Source organism: Delphinapterus leucas, chromosome 5, assembly GCF_059928025.1.
Source record: "Delphinapterus leucas isolate spDelLeu-1000000601 "Yukka" chromosome 5, BTC_Dleu_Yukka2, whole genome shotgun sequence".
In the NCBI taxonomy this organism is placed as follows: domain Eukaryota; kingdom Metazoa; phylum Chordata; class Mammalia; order Artiodactyla; family Monodontidae; genus Delphinapterus; species Delphinapterus leucas.
In genome coordinates this window covers 86867579-86892304 of record NC_143133.1, presented here as the reverse complement: position 1 = coordinate 86892304, position 24726 = coordinate 86867579, and the positions used below count along the sequence as shown (strand labels likewise).

The following is a 24726-nucleotide window of genomic DNA, read 5'->3' as shown; positions in this document are numbered from 1 at the left end:
GAAAATTATAAGATATTGATGAAAGAAATTAAAGATGATACAAATAGATGGAGAGATATACCATGTTCTTGGATTGGAAGAATCAACATTGTGAAAATGACTCTACTACCCAAAGCAATCTACAGATTCAATGCAATCCCTATCAAACTACCACTGGCATTTTTCACAGAACTAGAACAAAAAATTTCACAATTTGTATGGAAACACAGAAGACCCCAAATAGCGAAAGCAATCTTGAGAACAAAAAACGGAGCTGGAGGAATCAGGCTCCCTGGATTCAGACTATACTACAAAGCTACAGTAATCAAGACAGTATGGTACTGGCACAAAAACAGAAAGACAGATCAATGGAACAGGACAGAAAACCCAGAGATAAACCCACGCACATATGGTCACCTTATCTTTGATAAAGGAGGCAGGAATGTACAGTAGAGAAAGGACAGCCTCTTCAATAAGTGGTGCTGGGAAAACTGGACAGGTACATGTAAAAGTATGAGATTAGATCACTCCCTAACACCATGCACAAAAATAAGCTCAAAATGGATTAAAGACCTAAATGTAAGGCCAGAAACTATCAAACTCTTAGAGGAAAACATAGGCAGAACACTCTATGACATAAATCACAGCAAGACCCTTTTTGACCCACCTCCTAGAGAAATGGAAATAAAAACAAAAATAAACAAATGGGACCTAATGAAACTTCAAAGCTTTTGCACAGCAAAGGAAACCATAAACAAGACCAAAACACACCCCTCAGAATGGGAAAAAATATTTGCAAATGAAGCAACTGACAAAGGATCAATCTCCAAAATTTACAAGCAGCTCATGCAGCTCAATATTAAAAAAACAAACAACCCAATCCAAAAATGGGCAGAAGACCTAAATAGACATTTCTCCAAAGAAGATATATAGACTGCCAACAAACACATGAAAGAATGCTCAACATCATTAATCATTAGAGAAATGCAAATCAAAACTACAATGAGGTATCATCTCACGCCAGTCAGAATGGCCATCATAAAAAATCTAGAAACAATAAATGCTGGAGAGGGTGTGGAGAAAAGGGAACACTCTTGCACTGCTGGTAGGAATGTGAATTGGTACAGCCACTATGGAGAACAGTATGGAGGTTCCTTAAAAAACTACAAATAGAACTACCCTATGACCCAGCAATCCCACTCCTGGGCATATACCCTGAGAACACCATAATTCAAAAAGAGTCATGTACCAAAATGTTCACTGCAGCTCTATTTACAATAGCCCGGAGATGGAAACAACCTAAGTGCCCATCATCGGATGAATGGATAAAGAAGATGTGGCACATATATACAATGGAATATTACTCAGCCATAAAAAGAAATGAAATTGAGCTATTTGTAATGAGGTGGATAGACCTAGAGTCTGTCATACAGAGTGAAGTAAGTCAGAAAGAGAAAGATAAATACCATATGCTAACACAAATATATGGAATTTAAGGGAAAAAAGTGTCATGAAGAACCTAGGGGTAAGACAGGAATAAAGACACAGACCTACTGGAGAACGGACTTGAGGATGTTGGGAGGGGGAAGGGTGAGCTGTGACAAAGCGAGAGACAGGCATGGACATATATACACTATCAAACGTAAGGTAGATAGCTAGTGGGAAGCAGCCGCGTAGCACAGGGAGATAAGCTCGGTGCTTTGTGATGACCTAGAGGGGTGGGATAGGGAGGGTGGAGGGAGGGAGACGCAAGAGGGAAGAGATATGGGAACATATGTATATGTATAACTGATTCACTTTGTTATAAAGCAGAAACTAACACACCATTGTAAAGCAAATATACCCCAATAAAGATGTTTAAAAAAAAAACATACAGGAAAGTACTATTTTTGCTGGTTACAATGAGTATTTGTGAGGAGACATTAGAGATAAATGAACTCAGGGCAAAGATATGTGTAAACAAAACACAAAAAATTGCTAATGGCTATTAAGTGATTACTATTCTTTTTTTGGGGGGGGGGAGTTATCAGACCAGGAATTTATTTACTTTAACATCTTTATTGGAGTATAATTGCTTTACAATGTCATGTTAGTTTCTGCTGTATAACAAAGTGAATTAGCTATATGCATACATATATCCCCATATCCCCTCCCTCTTGCGTCTCCCTCCCACCCTCCCTATCCCACCCCTCTAGGTCATCACGAAGCACCGAGCTGATCTCCCTGTGCTATGCAGCTGCTTCCCAGTAGCTATCTATTTTACATTTGGTAGTGTATATATGTCAGTGCTACTCTCACTTCATCCCAGCTTACCCTTCCCCCCACCCCATGTCCTCAAGTCCATTCTCTACGTCTCTGTCTTTATTAATGTCCTGCCCCTAATAGCCAAAGCAATCTTGAGAAAGAAAAACAGAGCCGGAGGAATCAGGCTCCCTGAATTCAGACTATACTACAAAGCTACAGTAAGCAAACCAGTATGGTACTGGCACAAAAACAGAAATATAGATCAATGGAACAGGACAGAAAGCCCAGAGATAAACCCACACACATATGGTCACCTTATCTTTGATAAAGGGGGCAAGAATATACAATGGAGAAAAGACTGCCTCTTCAATAAGTGGTGCTGGGAAAACTGGACAGCTACATGTAAAAGAATGAAATTAGCACACTCCCTAACACCATATACAAAAATAAACTCAAAATGGATTAAAGACCTAAATGTAAGGCCAGACACTGTAAAACTCTTAGAGGAAAACATAGGCAGAACACTCTATGACATAAATCACAGCAAGATCCTTTTTGACCCTCCTCCTAGAGAAATGGAAATAAAAACAAACAAATGGGACCTAATTAAACTTAAGAGCTTTTGCACAGCAAAGGAAACCATAAACAAGATGAAAAGACAACCCTCAGGATGAGTGATTACTATTCTTAATGCTTAGTCTTTGCATTTAATTTTTTCCATTTAATAATGCTAGGTACCATTATTATCCCCATTTTATAGATGAGTAAACTGAGGCACAGAGTAGTTAAGTAACCTACCCAAGGTCAAACAGCACCAATAAGTAACAGAAATAGGAACTAAAACCAGAGTCTATGCTTTTAACCACCCTGGTGTACTGATGGAAAAAGAATTACAGGCTTGAACTGTGCTTGAGAGAGGTACAGAGCTATGACCAGAAACACGGGAAGGAACAGATCTTCAAACCAATTCAGGCTTGCAAATCAGTATCCAGTTCACTACTGGGGGCCTATTATGTGTCAGGCACTGCACTCAGTACTTTGGGAAATATTAATACAAGGATGAATAAGACATAATCTCTTCTCATTTTCGATGCATGATTTAATTGTCAACACTTTCATAAAGCCTTCTCTAACTCCAGATAGAATTAATCAGTGCCTTCTGGAGGTGCGCAAAGTACTGTGTGTGTCTCTCAAGCAGTATGATATCACTTTTCATACTGCATTATAATTAAGCCTTCATATGTCTGCTGCTCCTCCCATTAGGGTTGTAGGTTCCATGGCCCAGGCTGGGAATAGGGATCATGTCTTAGCTCCTTCTCCAGTACCTGGATTCCTAGCAATGTGCCTGGGCACACTGCTGTCTCCCAACAGATGTTTGATGAATGAATGAACAAATGAAACACAGAAAGAGGGACACAGAAGTGAAATAAACGGCTCTAAGAGTCACAGTATGCTAGTGGCAAAGAGGAGAAGAATTTGTATATTCAGCCCTAGTCCAACATTGTCTGATACACCACATGCACCACACTAATCTTCTCTTTTGCTAAAACTTCATGATTTAACATTTTCTCATATATCATGAAACACACAAAATTTGCTCACATTTCATCTTTATGCTTCATCTCATTTAATATAGTAAACCCTTGTAGGCAGGGGCCAGTGTACACCTCACTTACTGTGTCAGGCCATGCTAAAGGCTTCCATAACTGCAGTTTAATTTTCAGAAGAGCCCTCTGAAGGAGCTCATTCTAAAAATGAAGGTTTAGGGATTTCCCTGGCAGTCCAGTGGTTAGGATTCTGCACTTGCACTGCAGGGGGCACGTGTTCAATCCCTGGTTGAGGAACTAGGATCCCACATGCTGCACCGCAAGGCCAAAAAATTAAAAAATTTTTTTTAAATTTTAAAATGAAGCTTTAGAGAGGTCAAGCCACTTGCCCAAAGTTACACAGCTAGTAAGACACACACGTGGGACTTAAATCTAACTCCAAATCACACAGTAGTAACCACTGTCCTACTTTTGTGCTTTTAAAGATCCAAATCCCAGCCCTTCCCCCTACTACTTATGTGACCTTGGGGAAATTATTCAACTTTTCTCATTTTTTCCCAGCTTCATTGAGATATAATTGACATATAACATTGTATAAGTTCAAGGTGTAAAACATGATGATTTGATACAAGTGTTGATATATATTGTGATGGTTACTATGATGATGATTACCACAACAACGTTAACATCTACATCACCCCACATAATTATCTGTGTGTGTGTGTGTGTGTGTGTGTGTGTGTGTGGTGAGAACATTTAAGATCTGCTCTCTTAGCGACTTACAGGTATATAATACAGTGTTGTTAACTATAGTCACTATGCTGTATCTCCAGAACTTATTCATCTTATAACTGGAAGTTTGACCAATATCTCCCTATTTCTCCCACCCCTCAGCGCCTGATACCCATTCTACTCTCTATTTCTGTGAGTTCATGAGCTTCATTTTTATCATCTGTGAGGCTGGTGATTGAGAACTCACAGGAATGACATAACGATTAAATGAAAGAATAAATGTAAGTTGTTGGTCACATAGTAGGTATTCGGTAAGTATGTACCGATGGGCCCACTGAATAATCAGATTCTGCTCAGCAATTCAGCACATTTGTTAATGATCAATTTAGATAATAAAACTTCTATTAAATGCTATGCCATAAAGACAACTATGTTGGTTGCAAGTTGCTAAGAGAGTAGACCCTAAAAGTTCTCATTACAAGAAAAAATTTTTTTGAAACTCTATGAGGTAATGGATGTTAACTAAAGTTATTTTGGTGATCATTTCACAGTATATACATATATCAAGTCATTATGCTGTACACCTTAAACTTATACAGTGTTGTATGTCAATTATATCTCAGTAAAACTGGGGAAAAAAAATTTAAGACAACTATGTTGTGATTTCTCTCCCAAATGATGGAGTTCCAAGTGTTCCACAAAATTAAAAGTATAAGTGAAAGTAAGATTCTACAGTGACTAAAGATACCTATAGGTTAACATTCTTCTAGGATACCTTTGTACCATCCCTATTTAATAAGTAAGGACTCTAAAATACAAAAGCAAAAAGCTTGGCCAAGGCCAACTCATTAATTGGGGAATTTGGAACCTGCATCCTGCACTCATTTAATCACAGCTACCTTGCTCCCATACTAAGGTGTGGCTCTTTTTCTAAAAAACACTCCCAAACTGAATCACAGACTTTCGACCCAACAGAGGAAAGATTCAGAAGACCTAATTTCAGATTCAGGTTCTACCACATACCAGCTCTGTGAATCAGGCCAAAGTTTCCTCATCAACAGAGTAGGGATGAACAGCTTTCTCACAGGACGCTACGGGGGTTAAATATACAATGCATAGGAACGGGCCTAGCGTAAAGTCAAGAATATAACAGGCGCTCGACAGGTGCTGATGAAACAGAAGCTGGAGTTCATGAGATGCAGCAAAGTACTGGTGCCCCTTTTCTTGCAAGTACTTTAATATAGCAAGGAAGAAGGGAAGAGAGGAAGGAAGGGAGGGGGAAAGAGAGGGACAGGGGATGGACAGGAAAAAGAAGGAGAAGAAGGAGGGGGAGGGAGGGAAAGAAAAGGAGATAAAAACACCTATCTGGGATGTTATAGCTGCAACTCGGTTGAGACGGAGCAGGCAGGCTTCGAATTCATATAAAGTCTTGTGATTGTGATTGGATTACAATGTTAAACTAGGGCCTCCTGTTTTAATCTCTCCGGTAAGAGAACAGAAATTGTGATTCCTAATCAAAAAGTAAAATGGGATGGGTCATAAATAGCTACTTTTCATCCATATATACTAGAAGAGTTGTTTTTCAAGCGATGGTCCATGGGAAAGACATCAGGAGACAAAAACAAAAAAAACAAAAAAAAACGCCTTTAAGTCTGAGAACAAAGTCATCTGCAGACATTCTGACAGCGCGACAAAGAAATGTGTGAAAACACTAATAGGCATATTGCTGCTGTGAAATGACACTTACAACTGTGGAAGTGCCATTTGGGCTAAATTTTATTATAAGCAACCAATCTGCTTTTCTTTACTCCCAAAGAAGGATTACATGAATAATCGATCAACTGCCCCTACCATCCCATCTTAGCATTTATCTATCCATCCCTTCTTCTGCTAAATCCTCAGATTTATATCTGTAATGTCCCTCAAGTTCATGAGAGGTACCACTCAAGATCACTACCACATTCATAGCAGAGATTAAAACAGAGGAAAATGAGATCTGATGGAAATTACTTTAGAGAGAGAAACAGCCTGATTTTTAGACTTTTCTTTTTGTAGATGGAAAACCTCATTTATAATAAAATGTATTGTAAACCTCAGGAAAACAATTACCACTAAAAGTGAAAAAGTTTAAGGAAACCTGACAGAGTTTGAAAAACAACCCATCTAAAACCCAGTTACCAAAATCTATGCTTAGATAGCGTATGTGATGTTTTTTCATCTCCAAAATACCCTATTTAAGCCTAACATGGCACCATCCTCCTTTCCCATAGGGTCGCAAAGTCCCAGTCTTAGTGTTACCAAAGAGTCATACAATGAAGGCTGCCATTGAAGGTCACCATTGAAATACACGTGTCCTGCCTAGAAACAGGCTGCTGAAAACTACGCATTGAGGATAGAGTGCCTGCCTTTCAGAATATCAGCATACCTGGGGGTGGAGAAACAAACAGCCAGGAGTCAACAGTGCAGGTAGCCCACATCAAAGAGGGTGCGCCACTGACAACCAGTTAGGTTCAAGACCCACAAGTCCATGTCCACACATTCCCTTTGCTGCCTTACATCTTTAAAGGTCATTTTCATTGATACGCAATGTCTCTTACCTTCATTCTCTGTGGAAGGAATCAAACAATTGTGGTCATAGAGAAAAATCACAGAGTCAGAGAATTTTAGATCTGGAAAGGACCTTAGAAATTACATAGAAATATCATTTTACAAACAAGAAAACAGGTTCAGAGACATTAAGGGAAACATCCATGTTCAGCAAGACTTTTTTTAAACGCATGACTCTCAGCTCGTTGCTTCTCTACCACCACGATACGCTTTTCTCAATAACCGGGTTGTTTTTAAAATATTTCCTTTGCTAAGACTGAAAAAGAATCACCATTATTTCCAAGCCCGCAAGAATAAATATATAGCTCTCAACTCAGATACGTGCCTCCTCCCACATCCACAACGATCACTCCTACCTAGAAACTGAAATAAAATAGCATCTTACGAAGCTATACCATTCTTTCTCAATAAAACAAAAGCACCAAACACCAAAAATAGAGAACAAAACTGGGAATGTGTCAGACTTATCATAGTAATTGTTATTCATTTCCTCAGCACCTGTCACCAAATACCCTATTTCCTATGGCCAAGAAATCAGGGAGGCTGGTTGTTGGCCAGTTGGCTGAAGTCACAACACATCCTCCCGCCACTTTTCTGCCTCACGGAGAGCAAAACCGAATCTCGTAACTTGACTAATTCAACACTTCAGTCAAACCCAGAATAAAACTTTTCTTTGGAATTATAAACAATGTTCACATTGCAAGCATCTAGATGTGTGAGATGTCCTGCTTCAAAAAAGAAGTTTTAAGGATAAACATAATAGCTAGACTAATAAATAAAACTTGCTAAGATTTCACTAAAGTTGAACCCCAGAAGATATTTTCAGCAGAAAAGTTTCCAATGAATAGAACAAGCAAATAAATTGAAGATGAAGCCAAAAAATGAAATGAAACCAGCCACTCATCTATGAGGCTGGATGGAAGAAAACCAAGTCCCAACTGATAAACAGAAGTCCTTCTACAAAGTGTGAAACACAGAACCTACCTATTCCTGAACCAGAACTGTTTCCTGTTGGCACTTTCTAACCTGAAGATGGCCCCAGCGTCCAACTGAGGAAACACATTTTCCAGGATGGGAAACTCACCTTCGGAAATCCTGAATCTTCTTTCCTCTACTGCTTATTTTGTAACCAAAGGACTCTCACTTTTACCAAAACAGCTAGATAACTTCCCTGAAAAGTGTAATACACATCTGACCATATCTGTGTATTTGGTGACTCAGAAAATTATTGTTTTAAAAGTTGTTAAATGTTACTCTTTAAGCATCAATGTAAAGTATAAAATACTATCAACCTTAACAGCTGAACCTAATCCTTCAAAGTGGTCTTTCACCGGGCTGTGCAGAAACTAAGCCATTACTGATCTCTATCCTCAGCCTCCTTCCTTTTCTCCACCCAAGGCTGCTTGCGGAACCCCAGCATATCTGTGATTTTTCACTCCTTACCAGTAGCCCTTAACATGAATGTACCTTTTGACCACCAAAGTAGGGTATATTAAGTTTATGTCTTCTCTTCTCTGGGATTAAGACGACTCATGAGGCATTCATTACTAATGCTGGATTATACTGGAGACAGTAAATTTAAAACAATAACAATAATTAACATTTGTGTGGCAGTTTACAGTTCACAAAATGTTTTTAAATATATTGCCTCATTTGAGGCTCACAAGTCCCAACCAGGAAGGGAAAGGGAGATGGAAACAGAGCCTCAGCAGGTCATAGTGCCATTACGTGGCAGAAGCAAAACTTGAACCCAGGTCCTCTGATTTCAAATACTATGATGCTATCTTCTCTTTATACTATGGCAAAAGAAACAAATGTATTGGTGAATTTAAAAACTTTATTGATATATGCGTGTATACATATACATGGCAAATATGAAAGTTAGATGTGAGGATAAGTGATTATCTTCTACAGAAACAACCACACGTGAGAAAACGAAGAGTAAGCGGTTTTTAACGATGAATGTGTGACATGATTTTGCAGAGAAGGCACGTGATGTTACAAGGGCAGCTCCAGTATTCAGGAATAATAATGAGGACAATAAGCTAAAGAAGCTCAGAGTATTACCTGGAGATGCAGACTCAGTCCGTGATGCTGATGGTTTACAGCACAGGGGCTGTAGCAGCCTGCCTCTGGGCAGGGCACAGTTAATGCAGATTCTGCAAGGACTCTGTCCCATGGCCAAGTCTCTAGCTGAGTTTTACAAGGACCTCTTTGTCTTGGGCCCCCTCCCAACACATGGGAAACCTCAGAATGGCTCTTGCCACTGAGTGCAACTAAGCTGAGCCACTTGGTATTACTGGCTCTCGAGGGTGGCCAGCTAGTTGAGCCAAGACATATTTCCAATATTTCTCAGTCCTGCAAACAACCTATACTTTGTAAGAGCTTGTCTTTTATCTTTAATAAAAGATTAGGGGGTACTTTTTTCCAATAATACTTTAAAATCCAGATAATTTGAGAGAACAACGTAATATCCAATGAAGGATAATTTCATATTTTCTGCCTTTTACTTCCTATCACTCAGCCAATATGGCAAACCAACATGTCTGTGGAAATGACATATCTACAAGGACAGAATACTTCTCCTTTTTAACCCGAAAGAGCAGATTTTTAAGTAAGTGTAGTAAGTAGAGAATTATTTGAAACGATCAACTCCAAGGTACGCCAAACACACAGAAGTAAGCCCCTTTTTGAAATTAGGAAAACATTAAGGAGACAATACAAATAACCAACAGAAATTATCAAATCATGTTTCAGTCTTCCCAAATCCTTTTTTGATGTTTAAAACATTATCATTTAGTCTAGTGTGTCTAAAAGTAACTAATGGCCCCCAAACAGAAAATACATCCAACTCAATAAAAATAAATCCAAGGAGCCTAGCACTTTGCCATTTACCCAGACATTTCCTATAACATAGAAATGCTGCATGCTACTAAAAGATACAAATTGGATTTTTAGGCTCAAAGTTCATGGATCATTACACGTGAGCTAGGTCAATTTCTAACTATACCTATTGCAAAACACAAGTTATTATCTTTCTACATGTGCATTTAAATGCATATAAGTCCAAAGAGAAAAGAGTAGACAGATAACCCTGGAGAGGACTCAAGAGCAAAGGGATGAAGAGAGGCTTTGATTTTCTGCTCCATTACTTATTCTGTATTGTATTGCTTTTGACTCCATTCTGTTTCAACTATGGAAATAAAAATACATTAAAATTTATTTGTACGAGATAAAGAAAGAAAGTTTAAAAAACAGAACAAATTTAAAAGATTCTGTTCAAGGCAGGACAACTAAAGACCTGGAAACAAGCGCTGAATGGCACAATGCCTTAGAAGTGGAGGAGTGGGCAGCCACTGCCATGGATGAGCACACTCCCATTGTGAAGACTCAAAGTGAAAAGGCAGGAGGGACTACAAATATTTTCTTCTCCAGTCAATGCTGAAGAAGGAATTGGTTGTGATTGCTTCCTCTCTTAGGAAACTCAAGGTAAAGCCCCTGAAAATCCCTTACATGGGTATTAAAAAGGATCTAAAACTAGAGGTAAAAGCCAGTCCAGAGTTACTGCATAAATACGTAAGGTTTGCAGCTCCAGGGTCTAAGCTGTCCTTGGAGACAAGGATCAAGAGATAATTTTTCTCCATCTCTAAGAACAGAGGCAGAGCAACAGTCCCCAGTTTCTGTGTGTTAGACTCAGATAGGAAATGACCTAACTCTCAGCAGGGCAAGAAGATCAGTGGATAGCTCTGAAGGAGAACTTGAAAAAAAGGCAGGTGTGGGGAGGAGAAGAGGAGCTTTTCACTTTGCCACAGTCCATGACTGATCCAAGAATGTCATTTTTTTAAGCTAAATTTTTAATTTTTAAATTTTTTTGGCTGTGCCAGGTCTTAGTCGCGGCACGGGGGATCTTCGTTGCGGCCTGCGGACTTCTTAGTTGCAGCATGCAGACTCTTAGTTGCGGCATGCATGCGGGATCTAGTTCCCTGACCAGGGATCGAACCCGGGCCACCTGCACTGGGAGCGTGGAGTCTTAACCACTGGACCACCCGGGAGGTCCCAAGAATGTCATTGTAAATTGTAAGGAGGAGGAGTCTGGCTCAGAAAGGACTCAGCCTAAAATATTCCCAGACTCAATCGAGTAGGAGCTGAAGAACGCTCCAACTCCCAGAAGGGTTCCAGGTGCTCAGCTGAACTGTCAACCATACCAACTTACATTAACGGCAAAGCCTTAGCTATTACCTCTAAAGAGAATGCCACCTCCATACACCCTCTCATATACCACTGATCATACTGCAAATTGATAAAGACTTTGTGGAGGATAACTGTGATGATGCATACCAGAAGCTTCCAGTTCTGCTTCCAGACCCAGAATTCCGCGTTTTGCAATTTATTCTGAGGAAATAACCATGGATGGCCTCAAGGATTTAACTACAGGGCAGTTTGTTAAGGCACTACTTACAGTAACCAAAATGAGGAACAACCTAACACCCCAAAACAGGGGAATGGTTAAATAAATTATGGTACATCTGTGCAACAGCCTTAAAATGACACTGGGTTGGCTATAAAACTATATAATAATCTAGGAAGGTATTCATGAGACACTGTTAGGAAAAAAAAGAGCAGGTTTTGAACATAGTATGTATTTATAGTATAATACCATTTTTATCAAAAATATATACATTTAATATACAAACTTAGGAGGATATACCTAAAACATTAATGGCCTATGTATAGATCCCAGGTGATTGTTACATTTTTCTTCTTTTTGATTACTGATATTAATTATATTTTCTTCAATATAAATACATATATGTTACTTTTGCAATAAAAAGTATTCTGAAGTATTGTAAAATAGATAACTTCTAAATCTACATCTATAATTATGATGTTCCTAAACTTTAGTTCTTTGTCTACAATTATCATTCCCTACAGAAACAAGCTCTATTCCCCACTTCACTCATTGAAATTATTGCCCTCAGTCATCCATACCTAAAAACCTAAGGTCTGAATACGCATACTTTATAACTTCAGCATACCTAAATGGTCAAAATTGTAGAAAGGTAAATAAGCAGCCTCATAAAAGCAGTAAGTTATAAAGAATCTGTTTTATGGAACAAGATTAAATGTTTTGCAAAGGAAAAACTAAACTACGCTTTTGACTAGTGACTTGTGTTTTCAGCTCAATATAACTGTACACATAATATTTGTAACAATTGTGGCTATCATTTGCTTTTTCCATATCATTGGCTGAAAAAAACAAACTACTTTTAAGACAGCATCCTGAAGTTTAAATTAAAAGAGAACATACAGTAGACAGAAATCAGTCTGGTAAGGGGTAATCTCTGTCTTTCGTCCTTAAATCGGTGGCATGTGTATCTTCTATAATTAATGGCAAAATCTCCTTCACAAGCGGTTTCCAGATGCCTTCCTTAAACTAGAGCTAATCAGTCTCTGATTCATCATGTGTTCAGGAATGCTCTTCTAACAGGTACACTTGCTAGCTCAGTGCAAAAGAAATATTACTACCCACTCCACTGACATTAAAAAAAAAATTCAAATAAGTTTAATCTCTTTCAGGGCCAGTTGTAGACATACATTCTTCCCCTAGCCAGGTCCCAACCAATTTAAAAACATCCAAACATGAACTTCCATCAACCCATGATCTAATGTGATGAGTTCACCAAGGTGTCCAAGAACCCGAATCACGTGCCAAGGGAAATACAATGAACAGGCCGCTCCAGAGTGAACACACGCTTCATACCTGGCAGGGGAATCTGTTCCACTGCAGCACTGGACAGCTTCACAGAGGAAACCTTTCCTAACTGGAGAGTTTGCTTCTCCCTTAAACTCACAGAAATCTTACTTCTATTTTATGTACTTTATTCTTCTGAATGTTCCACCTTGTTCCAGAAAAAAATTACTGTAGTTACTAGTATACTCCTAGTTTGGGAAGGAACATGAAAACTATTTCTGGAAATTTTTGTCAGGTTTAGTTCTCCTTTAAATCCACAGGGGAAATGAAGACCCTAACTTTTTCCTTGGAATTTCTTTATCATCTACTCCAAAACTCGATTGTGTAACCATTACCTCACCCTTCACTAATGTGATGAAAGCTCATCCTTCCCGCTGGTTCACGGTAAAAGGACAGCTCATATAGTGAATGCTTTCAATTATGAGTGCTCAGACCTTAAGAGTGACAGGGGTATGTCCTGGGTTGCAAATGGATACCCTGACAGCTCAAAACACATGAAATGGAAAGAAATATAGTTACCCCAAACTTAAGCACTAAAAGAATTATCTAACTGACCCTGGAGACCCGCCATTGAATAGATTTTGCCAAGGGACATTTTCATGTGACACCAGCAGTCAATGGACTCACGGAGCCAGCTCATGAGAACTTGCCGGGTTTCTAATCAAGATGTTGTTAAGGGCATCGTTCACTGCATTATAGAAAGCCCTCTTTATTTCTTTCTGGGTCTGTGTTGGTTATACCTGTGCTTCTCCTAAACAAGTGATTTGTTTTTAATTCATGGTCTCTATAAGTGGAGTAAGAAAACAAGTTCCACATTTGCCTTGGTTGATAGAAAACTTAAAAACAAAAATGAGGTCCACATATACCACATGGCCATGACTACTCACTGGCTTACATTTGTTCTTTCTTGACTCCATTTAAGTCACTATTTTTTTTCCCTTTAGTTTTCCCACTTATTTATAATTTACTCTTTTAGTGTATGTAATAACTATATGTCACCTGGTTTTTGGTAACAAGGTAGAGTTCAAATAAGTAAACTTAGAAAGTTCCTAGACCTTTTGAAAACTATTGGCTCGATTCAATATACATCACATACCATACAACAGCTTTTGGGAAATGAAGAAGAAACACACTATCATGAATATCACAATCATATATCAACCTGAATAGAAAATCAGGAAATTTTCAGATTCCCATGCAATCCAAGTTTAAGCACAGTTCCATGTTCACCCACCTAAGTTACGTTTTATAAAGCACTTGGAAAACACTATATTTTATATCAGAGATACAACACAAGCAATTCACGTTTTGCTGTAGAGACATGAAAATCTGTAGAAACATTGAAGTCATATCCTCAATTATAGCAAAATTGTATTTAGCCCATAGTTAGTTCTGAACATAAAGAAAAATGAGCTAAAGACCAAAAAGAAGTTAATCCCGTCTCTACTTCCCTTCATCCCTTCTCAACTAGTCTGTTGTGATTATAAATCCAAAATCACATATTTAACTCACCAGAAAAGCAGTATATTTTCATCTACTTACATCTGTCAGACCATGTTACAGCTATCGTTCCAGGTTTTCTAACTAATGAGACTACCACTAATTAGCTGAATAGGAGATAAATTGAAAAGCCTGTTTTCTTACTACAAATGTCTCCCTTTAAAGTCATAAAAAAGTGTCTCCTGCCTTTTAAAATTTGAGGTCTTCACCATGTCTAACCTCTCACCTCCATTTATTCATAACAAGTCACTAAATTTATAGCATTGATTCAACATTGACCAAAATTTCTTCGGTGCCCCCATTTCCATGTTAATTAATGTTACTTTTCGTAAACTTCACTCTGATTCTTATTGTTTTCCACAGCTCAACATTTTGACAAATCCTTTCAAGCTCATCCATCAGCACACACCAAATAACAGTACCCATGAAGAAGCTTTCAAACCCTGGATTTTCCATTTTCCCAAGGATTTTCCCCAAAGCCAGTATGACCTTGTGAATCCAAGCAAGCCCAACATTTCAGCTTTGAGAGCTTCTCTGTCACATAACCCACCAAATCACCTGACTGGTTTGCATAATATGAGAAATCTAACCTCACCTTCTTCCTGAGGTGTCCTCATAATTTCCCTTGAAACACCGAAGACCCAGTTACCCAGTCATATGTGCTAAAGCAATTACAGAAGGGATTTATTTATTAAACATTAATCCCCTTGTCATGCAGAGTACATAGAAAATCCCTGATGCACTTTTGCTCTGAAACTTCACTGGAAACACATTTTTCTAAGGCTCCAAAGACCTTTCCCTTGACAAATCCGATAGGCCTTTCTCAAGTTTTCAATCCCCTTGACCTCTATGCTTCATTTAGCACTGCTGAAATTCTCTTCTCGCATGGTTTCCCTGGATGTTCTCTGTGTTCTTCTACCACCTCTTTCTCTCATTTGCTGACTTTTCTTTTTGCCTGCCTCCACCCCCTTGGCTGGCAACAGTTTGTAAGGTTTGAAACTGGCTTTCTGCATTTCTCCCTCAGTATTCACCACTATGAAGCATATACCACAGGCGTTACTGAACTATCCCCTTATGCGGATGCCTCAAAAATCAATGATTAAGGCTTGACCTCTCAAATTGTGATCCCATCTCCAGTTACTGACTGGTCAACTCAGGCTACGACCCTGACACCTGAAATGTAACATCTCAAAACCTGAGCTCATTTTTTCCAGCCCAGCAGACTTTCCCAACACAGCCCACTAAGCCCTCATTACTTACACCTGGATTACAACAACCCCTTAACACTCTCCCACCTCTAGCTCCACCACTCCAATCCATTGAAGATATTTATGCTGCCTAAGTAACTATCTTATCTCAACACATTGCATGTATTCAAGAACCTATGGAGGGACTTCCCTGGCAGTCCTGGTGGTTAAGATTCTGTGCTTCTACTGCAGGGGGCGCAGGTTCGATCCCTAGTCAGGGAAATAAGATCCCACATGCCACACGGCGCAGTGGGGAAAAAAAAAAAAAAAAAAAAAAAAGGACCTATAGCATGTTCCTACTGCGGTATCACGTCAAAGCTATAATCAAATTCATCACAAATTATCCATGACCATGGAAGTTCCATGTCAACCAAGCCAGTGTGCCTGACTTGTTCATTGTCATTTCCAAAGCTGTGTCCTCACATTTAGCTTTCTTCCTACTCAAAATGCCGTCCTCACTTTTATTTGCCAATGTACGTTTCTCTCTTATCCAGTTCAAAATTCATCTCCTTCCTCTGTTAGTCCCACATCTTTAGTACCACTCCCTTCATCACTCAATACTTAGAGATTCTATTTACACTATTTTTTTCACTTACTGATAGGTTACTTGGCAAGTGCTCTCAACTGGTGTCGTATGTACACATTATCTTTACCCCTGCTAGACTGTAAAACTCCTTGGAAGCAGGGATTCTCTCCTATTTATAATAACATCTTAGTTTGTTTATAAAAACATTTAGAACATTTTGGTATTCTATACAGTACAGTACCAGCAGGTATCCACTAACTAGTTGTTAATTAATAACATAGTTGTCATGGCTGACTAATGTCTTAATCCTATACCCAAATCCTATAATATAAGAAATATTATATACACATCCAACACACATTTCAACCAACAGTCCAAAAAGATACAATTTCCTTTAATAAAAAGTTTGTAAATATTCCACTATAGACACTTTCCCTCTTCAAATCAGCTTAATTTCCTTTCTCGTATTTTCCTCTTTAGCTTGTTCACCTGCCGGAAGGAAAGGGAATAATTTCTTACCTAATGTAAATTACTTACGCCTGTCTGTATTGAAATCCTGGCTCCTCCAACTGCTTCACTCTGTGCTATTCTCAAAGGCATAAGAATGCACCTTCTCAAGGTTAGCCTAGGCCTCTGCTAAGTCCCTAAAGTTTGAGAACCTAGAATGTAATTCCACCAGCCACCTTAAAAGTCAAGAAGCAGCCTCCATTTGACTGAAAGGTACAAAGGTCATGCACATTTTGCCAGTCACAGAAAGGAGAAAAAAGGAAGAATTAGAATTGACTTTCTCTTACCTATAGCATGGAGCGAGGAAAAAAGCAGAGTACTCTCCATAGCATTTCCATGGAGATTTTTTTAACTGAATAAACAACTGAACCACACAAGATGTCCCGAATGAAGGTATCGGCCTGAAGGCTCGAAATGCCCTCAAAAGCTCCTCTAGAAGCCTACCCTACATTTGCTCCCCAACTCCTTGTTTTCAAGCCAAACCATCAAGAGCTGCATGGATTCACTGTCTCCATCAGAAAGTAGGGCCTCTGACATTTTCAGCAATCCATCCTCCCTGAAAGAAAAGCATTTAGAAAAAACACATGCCTAAACTGATATATCCTAGATCTTCACTCATGGCTCTCAACAGGGTACCAAGCAAGACAGAGCCAATTTGAACAGGACATCATCCTGAATGCTTCCCCTTTCTGGCCCAGTCCCCTAGACTATCAGAACCAAAACATGTTAATATGCAGTCAGTACATATTAAAAGTCAGATGGACATGGATAGTTGCTAAATGCACTTTCGTAGATACAGAATTTTAAAACGTCAGGGCAATATATTACATCATGGGCATTTTCATCACCATCAGTAATAGATGACATGAAGTCATGATAAAAGCTTGACTTGAGATTACGAAAAGGTGCCTTGAGTCATTTATTCATGTGGAATCTTGGTGACATTTAGTAAATAGAAAACACTCTGTTTTACCTCATAGTTCAAAGTAGGATTCAGGGCCCAAAAAAATATTTAAGCATTTTGTTTATTTCTTATGTGTTAAAGCTGATCATTGGATTATAACCAAAACTACCAAAACCAAAATTTTTAATTGTGAACTTTCAACAGGAAGTCTAGGATAAATATAGTATCACTGAGACTTTTCTATCAATGGGAAGAAATCACTAGCACAAAAAATACAAGATGTACCTGATGAAAGCAAACTTCTGATTCAAAACACAAAGGCCATACTGTACACTGAAGATATAGAGACAGTCACTGCCAAGGGCATAGGCATGAAGGTCAAATGCCAGGTGGTATTAGTAATGGAAACATGATCCCATAAATGAAAGACTGAATGACACACAAAAGCCTATAAAACACAGGACAACTCTATGCTTCAAGAAGAATGGCTAACATTATCAGAATGTGTGTAGACTACAACTTATGCCTTTCCCACCCTTTGTACTTCCGATGTCTAAAAAGCATAAATTCCTATTTTTATCAAGTTTTCTAAAAATGTACAATTCTATTTCCTTTCCTTTGGTTTTAATTTTTATATTTTGAATGTCTGCTTTCCTTCCTATTAGATCTTTCTTTCTGTTACTTTCTGTTCTTTCTAGAATGAGTTGCAGCATGGCTTTCTATTGTATATACTGGTAACTGGCTGTAATGTGTACTGGTAACTTGCCTGGAAATACTACCACCCAGCTTCCTGAGGATGGAGACATCTAATTAGAGGATTGTAATCAATCCAGGCAATCTGCCTTCACACTACCCAGGGTAAGAACCTAACTCAAATCTTGGCCCTGTCATTTACTTAAAGGCGTCGCCTCAAAAAGTTACTGCTACTTAACCTCATCAAGAGCCAAATTATTTAAAAAGACCATGATAATAATAAAGGTATTCATAATACCTCACAGTTCTTATGAAGATTCAAAGAGAGAATGAACAAAATGTACATCATAGTCCCTGGCACATAATAAATCCTGCCTAATTTTTTTTTTTTTTTTTTTTTTGCGGTACGCGGGCCTCTCACTGTTGTGGCCTCTCCCGTTGCGGAGCACAGGCTCCGGACGCGCAGGCTCAGCAGCCATGGCTCACGGGCCCAGCCGCTCCGCGGCATGTGGGATCTTCCCAGACCGGGACACGAACCCGTGTCCACTGCATCGGCAGGTGGACTCTCAACCACTGGGCCACCAGGGAAGCCCTGTCTTTGGTTCTTTTGGAAGGCCCAAGACTGCCACTGTAGCTACCAGTTTCCTCCCCCCAACACTGCCCTACCACCATATCCTCTATCTTGGATTATATTTTCCACTGTATTATAGTGTCTCAAATATTTTCATATAAAGTAGTTTTTCTAAATATAAAAATATACTTGTCCTCATATGATAAATAATGTGGTTAACTATAAAAAATTTAAGTTCAATATTTTCCCCCAAATGATGAAAATACTGCTTCACTATCTTCAAGCATTCAGCACGGTTGCTAAGAACTCAGTTATTTGATTTTCCTTTTTTTTTTTTTGCCGTGCGTGGGCCTCTCACTGCTGTGGCCTCTCCCGTTGCGGAGCACAGGCTCCGGACGCGCAGGCTCAGCGGCCATGGCTCACGGGCCCACCCACTCCGCGGCATGTGGGATCTTCCCGGACCGGGGCACGAACCCGTGTCCCCTGCATTGGCAGGCAGACTCTCAACCACTGTGCCCCCAGGGAAGCCCCCCTGCCTAATTTTGAAGTATAAATGATGTTGGTTAGAGTATCACTTCTACCATTTACTCACAATCTTAAACTTCCTGCTTCAAAAATGGAATACCAATTGCACAAGATTGTTATAAAGATCAATTGAGACAATGTCAGTGAAAATACTGCTTAACTGTATAGCTATACACAAATGCAAGGTGATGTTACTCTGTCCAACTTAATAAGTTGAGTGTTTTCTGAATGGCATAACCAAAAACAACATATAATGATTGACCTGACTTTGCACAAAGTTATAGAAACTGCTGGTGATGATCCCAGTTTGGTTGGGTGTCTCTGTATTTCAACACAGCATAAGAAGAAACACATGCTAGGGGAAAAACACAAGCCTTCAAATCAAATCTTCCTTTGACAGTACAAAAAAAGTATCCACCACCTGATAAGTAGGAAAGCATCATCCTTCACATCCAATGCTTTTCAATGTTTGGTCTTCTGACCACTTGCAAGAGAATCCACAAGGCTGCTTTTATAAAACACTCCTGAGCCACACAACTTACTTAGTCAGGTCTCTGGGAGTGAGGCCCAAAAATCTGAATTTTTAACAAGACCTCCAAGGGATTCTGATGTCCACTCGAGTTGAGAACTGCTGCTTCAAAGTTTTTATTATGAAAAATCATAATAAACAGAGCTAGCACTTGTCACTATGGAAAACTATTTATCAGAAACAAAGGAGGTGGACTTCCCCGGTGGCGCAGCGGTTGGAAATCCGCCTGCCAATGTAGGGGACATGGGTTCGAGCCCTGGTCCGGGAAGATCCCACATGCCACGGAGCAATTAGGCCCATGCACCACAACTACTGAGGCTGTGCTCTGGAGCCCGTGAGTCACAACTACTGAGCCCGCGTGCCACGACTGCTGAAGCCCGCGCGCCTAGAGCCTGTGCTCTGCAACACAGGAGGCCACCGTGATGAGAAGCCCGCGCAGCGCAACAGAGTAGCCCCTGCTCGCCACAACTAGGGAAAGCCCACGTGCTGCAACGAAGACCCAACACAGACAAAAATAAATAAATTCATTAAAAAAAAAACAAAAAAACAAGGAGGAAACAGATCTTACCAAAAAATTTTAATCTAAGTACAGATTTTGAAATGCACAGTATGGGCAAATTTCAAAAAAATTAAGATTTAACTTTTCAATGACATTTTATAGAGTAATACAAGAATTGTTTTACACCTGGTCATTATTGAGCAGTCCAGTGTCTCTAGTGCCCTAGCTATTGACTTTGCTTCCCTTAACGCTTGCCCACTTGCCTGTGCCAGCCGTATGAGCAGGAGTTGCAAGTCAGCATACTTCCAAGTTCCAATGTTTCATCAGGCCCCAGCTTTCACTGAACTTGCCTGAAATACTAGCACCCATCTTTTGAGCCTAGAGACATCTAATGAGAGGATTATCATCAGCACGGGCATCTGCCTTCACACTACCCAGGTGAGCCTGTAGGGGGTATCCTCACACAAGAGCACCTCTGATAGCACCAGTTCTTTCAACCCAAAACGTTACCAGGAGCCGGGATGGGATCATAAAGAATATGCTATGCCAAGAAAGCCTCATTTCCTTTTCTGATTAAATGACTGCCTCATTTATCTTGAGTTAAGCAAAATATCTAATCCCATCCCATCGCTAACTAGTGGCACTCTAGGTCAATTCCTTGAAGCAGTGCTTAGGGCTCTGGCCCATCATGGAACACGTAGGGAATGACATTGGTATGTCACACTGAAGTCTACAGAGGAGGCTACCTGACACCTGGGTCCACTGAAGCCCTGCCAGGCTACCCAAGAGCAGCAGAGATCAATTTCTCCGCATATCCGTAACCCACTGCTGCAGGACAGCCATCAGGAAACACACTCCAAGGAATATTACTCCATGACTAAACAGTTGCCTAATCAGATTCCCCATCAAGGGCAGCAGGCTGATAACTATCAGTGAGAGAAGTAAGGTGGCAGGCTAAAGAGGGAAACCCCAGAAAACCAGAGGCTACTGAGGGACAATCTACAACCAAAATAAGAACCCAAAGTGTAAGAATCAGAAATATGCAAGAAAAAGATGGGGAGCAAAAGCACTGGTGGGAGCAAAGGGGTTCCAAGACCAGGACCCATGTGGGTCATTATCCTCATTTAAATGCAAAGGTTCAGAAAGATATAAACACAGAGAGAGTTGACTGATGAACCAAGATCAGCTTGGAGAAGTAATGCACTGCTGCATTCAACGTTGTCAGCAATGACTTGGAAGAAGAGAGATAAATAGAATATAGCTTATCAAGTCACACAAAGCTGAGAGATGTTATGATTCCTTCTTGTTTTCAAGGGCTGTTACATGGAGAAAGGAGAAAGGATTAAATGCATTAACAAGGATACAACTAAGACCACAGGGTCAAAATTACAGGAAGGTTGACTTTGATCGAATGTAATGAAAGGCGTCTTAGTGATTAAAACTGTCCATAAACAGAATGGACCGCAGTGCAAGAAGTAAGCTCTCTGGCCCTAACAGTGTGAATTATGACCAGTCAGAAAAGTCGTAGCAAGGATTTCTACTTTGGTGAGAGACAGAATAACTGGCCCTTTGTGCTCAAATTCTATGAAAAATACTTTTGGTAGAAATCAAGTCTTTCCATTATTAAAGGAGTAGCAATGAATCTGGCAAAGAGTGTAACATCTAAAATATCCCCAGTGTGAATTACAAGTAGAAGCCCTTTATTTCCATTCTGGGAAATATAACTGATAGAGGCTTATTTTTACCTTATGACATCATACTACTACCAGTCTTACTCCTATTACCCTTATCACTGTTGATTAAGTTTCCAACAGAAGTTTATAGACATTACAAGTCAAGACAAAGAAAAAAAGTGATTCTGTTCCTGAAAGCTGACTAGCTAGAAAATTCTAAGATGATCATTCACTCTCCTCATTTAGCATAAAGAAGCAAAAGGAGGAGGGATCTGCAGCCAGAGGACTATAAAAAGCTCACTTGGGTCTAAAAGGATGACACCGTGGACCAGCCTGGTATCGGCTTACACTGAACTCTGCACAGAAGTTCCCTTGGACCGGAACACTTGCAAAACCAATGGAAATTTTGTAAAAGACAAGGAATCAGTTTCATATCCAACCTGATTTCTGTAAATAACAATAAGTTCTTAATGGGTACAATTGGGTGATCCATAAATCTTAAGGAAAGAAAGTGGGGATCATGTAGCAATAATGTTGATGCAAAAGCCACTCCCCTGACAGCCTCACATTTCCTTCCCCGGAGCTTAGGGTAATGAGGCTACCGCCTTGCACATAGGACACAAGAGTGGCCTTCACACCCGATCCTGTCGAGATTCTGCTGACTTCCCACCCACAAAGGCCAAGACATTCAGCGCAACTGAGGCAGAACTAGTTTGGCCCTGTGTGACTCTGATGACAAGAAAGAGAAGCTCCTTCTGTGAATCAAATGTTAGGGCTGCACACATTTCAGCTACTGCAGGCAGCTCTGTACCTAGAGTGGCCTCTTGTTCTGGGAAACGTGACCATACAAGAGCACGCAAAGATCAAAGGTGGAATGGGGTTTTCACCCAAAGGCTTCCTAAGACAATGAAACAGAAATGAGGGTGGAGGAGGAAGGAGAGAGAGGAATGAATATTGTGATGATGCTAAAGAAATATAAAATCAGCAGAGCCATGGTCACTGTCTATCGCTGCGCTGAGGCAGAGAAACAGTTTTAGGTTATCACAGAAGACAAAGAGTGACAGAACTTTTCCAAAACGCATGACAGGACATTTGGTAGGTATTCTCATTAACAAAACTCTGCTCATCAGATTCACAGACCAAGGCCATTTGGTATTGTCAGGCCTTACTTAGCTTTAAACGTAATGTGGTCCCCCTTACTATACAGCACAGGGAACTATACTCAATAGTCTGTAATAACCAATAAGGGAAAAGAATTTGAAAAAGAATACATATATATATATATATATATATATATAACTGAATCACTGTGCTGTACCTGAAACTAACACAACACTGTTAATTAACGATACTTCAATAAAATAAAATATATATATATTTTTAAAATGTAATGATCCCCTTTTCTTTGCATATTTGAAACATCCAGTGACCAGTCATAGGTGTTCCACTCATTAACACCGACTGACACCATACTGGTCCAGTTAGAATCAGCTTTAGAGCTGCCCTTTTTCCTAATTCAGCTACCTGTCTGCTTGCCATACACTATAATGCTCTGGCCAAACAGGTTATCTTCTGGCTTTCCAAGAGCCTGCTTGTAACTTTATCAGCCCACGGCTACTTTTTCTTTCCTAAGAACTCAGATCATTTTCCCATTCCTTTTCTGTTCAAATTCCAAACCAAAGTTTTCAAGGTTTTTTACCAGGGTTCGTTAAAAAGTTGCTCTTTTTCAGAACTTGTACCAGTGAGGAAGAACTAAGATTATGTAAATAAGAAATATAAGAACAAAATAACGTATAGCATGCAGTCATCTCATTCAGAAAATTAAAGGGAAATTTTAAAAGGGGAAAATAAGCTGAATGCCCCTTGCCATCAGTCACTGATGTTGTGCATTGTTCAAGACAAATCAACAGTTCACATGTCATTGACAGTACTGGGATACTCCTAAGGGGACATGCAATGTTTAACATAGATTATAAGCCCTCAAATATTTTTCAAAGAGAATCAGTCAATCAATTAACCCACTGTAGCATTAGATGCATTACATGTAAACACTTAATATAGTACATATTTTAAATTAAAGGGGGCATATCCATAACACATTTAACAAATGTACTATTAAACAACAATTATCATTTCTCATATCAAGGTTTTATATTCCAACCAGCAAGAGAAAATGAAGATCATACCACAGTCCTTTTTCTTTTTTTTTTAATTATTTTTACAAAACCATGAAGTGTAAATCTGGAAAAGACTCTGGAGATCACCTTGGGTCCAAGTTCCTTGTTTCACAAAGTAGAAAACTGGGGCTCATGTTGGTTATCCGAGCTGCAGAAAGTCATAAGACCACTTACTGCAGAACTGACACTAATCAAGACTTCCTGACTCTTACCCTAGTGCTTTTATGCTACATTATGTTGCCCCTCAAAATCAAATTCTAGTGCAATCTTCTTATCTAATCATTCTTCAGCACTGTATTAAATACAAAGTTGAACTCAGGCCCTGCTTTGCAGCCCTTAGGTAGAACCTTCAGCTGGGCCTCCAGGCCCACTGCAGGATCTTCAGCCCCAAATACAAGCTCTAGTGTCTGCTTTGTAGTCAGCATCTACTGTCCAACTCCCAACTAGCTACTACAGTGCATCCGAGCGGTAATCAGGAAGTAAACTTTGGGTTGGGAGATGTACTCCTTTAGAT

At 39.5% G+C, this 24726-nt stretch overlaps 1 protein-coding gene across 20 annotated transcripts in view; it reads right to left on the bottom strand.

The window, feature by feature from the left end:
- Positions 1–24726, bottom strand: part of SLC4A4 (solute carrier family 4 member 4) — a 350242-nt gene that overhangs the window by 230753 nt on the left and 94763 nt on the right. The window lies entirely within an intron of this gene.